Below are 2,932 nucleotides of genomic sequence, written 5' to 3'. Positions count from 1 at the left end.
TCGGGGCCCTGGCCGTTCGGGGGCCTGGCCGTTCGGGGGCCTGGCCGTTCGGGGGCCTGGCCGTTCGGGGCCCCGGCCGTTCGGGGCCCCCGGCCGTTCGGGGCCCCCGGCCGTTCGGGGCCCTGGCCGTTCGGGGCCCTGGCCGTTCGGGGCCCTGGCCGTTCGGGGCCCCGGCCGTTCGGGGCCAACATTTCCGCTCCAGATGCTTCATTACTCCACAGCTGCTCTGTAGCTGCTGGCACTACAAGGTTTCTCTGGTGTTTTATGAGCCTGGCAGCCGCCATGCTCTGCTGGCCCCCCACCAGGCTGAGTGTTGCTTGTTTACTTTAGGTAAAATGAACAGAAATCAGAGAGAACATTCACTTTGTCCCCTGGGGGGCATTCGAGGGGTAGGTGGGGGGGGCAGAGATAGAACAGATTATAGAGAAAAATCAGAGATTAAAGCCGGGCGGCACACCGGCGCTCGTCCATCAGGGTGGATAATTTCTGGCTTTCAAAGCAAAATAAGGACAAAACTCTCAGAAACTGGAGTTATAAATATTCCTGAACATAAACAGATCAGAAGAATAAGAGGGAAAACCAGATTAATATTTAGATCTGCTTTGAAAATAATAATAATAATGATAATATATGAACTTATAGATAGATAGAATTTAAAAAGTGCCATCAGTCGGTGCATATGCTTAAAAATAAAAAAATGTCTCACAGTTTACACACAATGTAAGAAATAAAACAAATAACTGATAAAAAAAACCTAATGAATAGGAATAGCCACATTCTCACACACATCATTCATGATGATTGATGGTTGTTTTTGGTTGTATTTAGTTCTGTTATTGCTGTTCAGATTTGATGAAATCTCAGCAAGTTAATTGTGTAAAAAGCTCCAACATTTGCAAACATTTCTCAGGTTTTTCTATAAAGGTCAGGAGAAAACTTTGATTCCCCTAAAGCTGCATAAAAATAAAACCTTTAAATGCTATAAAAGAAGAGAGAGCTGCAACAATCTGCACATAAAGTGATGCATGTTTGTCTTTAACTTGGCGTTGAGTTCAGACCTGCAGCGAGTCGAGAACAAAGAGTTACTTACAGACGAGTCGCTCTGCGTCCGCTGCCTCCAGAATCCAGGCGCCCAGTCCCACAGCCATGCAGGGAGGAAACAGCTCCGGCTGCAGGCTCCGCCCCCTGCTGGGAGCCCCGGGCGCCGCAGCTCACTGCAGCGCCGCACTGCAAAAAACCGCCGTGGAATTTACATTAAAACTAGCAAAATCTCAACAGAACAATATAATAAAGTGGAAAACAAAAATGTTTATGTTGTTTTTACAGGAACAGTATGTGAACAGAATCAAGTTTATCAGTTAAAAACACTAAATTACTTTTATTTCCTTTCACAAACTGTTAATAATTCAGACTGAGATACTTAATTAGAAAAACACAAACAGTTTGTCGGAGCCATTTCTCTACTTTCAGTTGAATATAAAAATTTTGATTAAGTATTTATTTTTATTTACTTAATTTCTGGTTAATTTATAATGAGAATTTTTGTTTAATTTTAGTTATTTAGAATAGTTTTTTTGGCTGGTAATTTGTGGGACGTTCTGCAGGTGGAGGTCAGACAGTAACTGGTTTGTTACCAGTTACTGTCTGACAGCCAGTCAATCAGCCCAGAGCTCAGACAATCAGGTAGCAACAAAGAACTGCATTTCTGACCTTTGACCCTTTTAGGAGCGGTAAGCCAGAGACCCACGGTGCATCGATTCAATATTTGAGTTTAATTCACTTTTGCTTTGATCACCTTGAAGTCTTAATTTTTATATTTGTGGTTTTTGAGTTTTGGACAAATTGTCACTACGAAGTGAAAGAAGAAAGTGTACATTAAAATACAGATTTATTTCTACTGGGAACACTGGGCACAGGCAGGCTCCGGTCTGCTGGTCAAACTGGGAGCAGTCCAGTGACTGGGAGGCGTCCTGGGAAACAGGCTGAAGCCCAAGATAAAAGATAAAACAACCATCACTGATTCCTTCACACTCAGATCAACATGTCCGGCAAGTCGAGGCTTGTAGCATCTTTACAGTTAAAGGGTTCAGGTTCAGGGTTCGGGTTCAGGGTTCGGGTTAGCTCTCTCGCATTAGCAAACCTACAGTATGAAACAAGTGAGCTTCGGGGCGAGCTGTGGGGGTGTACAGCGCGACCCATGTTTGGAGGCCTTGAGTCCTCGATGCGGGTTCGATTCCCGGACCCGGCGACATTTACCGCCTGTCTTCCCCCTTTCCTGTCAGCCTACGTTCATATGAGGGACACTAGAGCCACAAAAAACAAGTTAGCTTAGCCTAGAAAATTTAAACCAGAAAAGTTACTTTAAAGTTAGTTACATGGAAAATATTGTCACGAAATTCTGCTAGTGAAGTTGGGTTGTTATTTTCTTTCATTCTTATCTGTGAAAGGGAACGATAATGGGTCCAGTTCGTGCTGAAACAGCTGAAACAAACCCACATGGAGCTACAATCGCTTTTCTGCCATGTTTCAAGATGGCGGCGACGTAACCAGGCCTCTCTAGTGTTCATGTCTGTGTCCATGTGGTGGGAGCAAAACCATCATTTTTCTTCTATATATATAGATTTTGGGAGGAAAATATCACCTTCCAAATATTTCCAAAGCAGTCCTGAAAAATCATATTCAAACTGCAAAAAATAACAAAAACAATGTTGAAATCCTGGACATTTCTAAATAAACATATAATTAGAAGTTTTAATTAAGCTTCAGTTGCATTTATCACTGCAGCAGAACCTGCGTTTCCATTAACCAGAGTGGCGCAAATAAATTAGCGTAATGACTCACATGTTTGGATGAAAGTATTTAAGTTAGATGAGGAGATTTTTCAGCCGTGCGGAAACACGCGACACGTCACACGAGTCACGTACCCAACAGA

The 2,932-nt window shown here is 43.3% G+C and overlaps 1 protein-coding gene across 5 annotated transcripts in view; it reads right to left on the bottom strand.

The window, feature by feature from the left end:
• col6a4a (collagen, type VI, alpha 4a) overlaps positions 1–2,932 on the bottom strand; it is a 70,331-nt gene extending 67,399 nt beyond the window's left edge. For all 5 annotated transcript variants that reach the window (XM_044116428.1, XM_044116431.1, XM_044116430.1 and 2 more), the window contains exons 1-2: positions 2,842–2,932; positions 1,091–1,227 (exon numbers count right to left, since the gene is read on the bottom strand). The gene's annotated coding sequence lies outside the window, so the exon portion shown is untranslated. The remainder of the gene's footprint in view (positions 1–1,090; positions 1,228–2,841) is intronic.

The sequence above is a fragment of the Gambusia affinis genome, linkage group LG05, assembly GCF_019740435.1.
Source record: "Gambusia affinis linkage group LG05, SWU_Gaff_1.0, whole genome shotgun sequence".
In the NCBI taxonomy this organism is placed as follows: domain Eukaryota; kingdom Metazoa; phylum Chordata; class Actinopteri; order Cyprinodontiformes; family Poeciliidae; genus Gambusia; species Gambusia affinis.
This window is presented reverse-complemented; position numbering and strand designations above follow the sequence as displayed.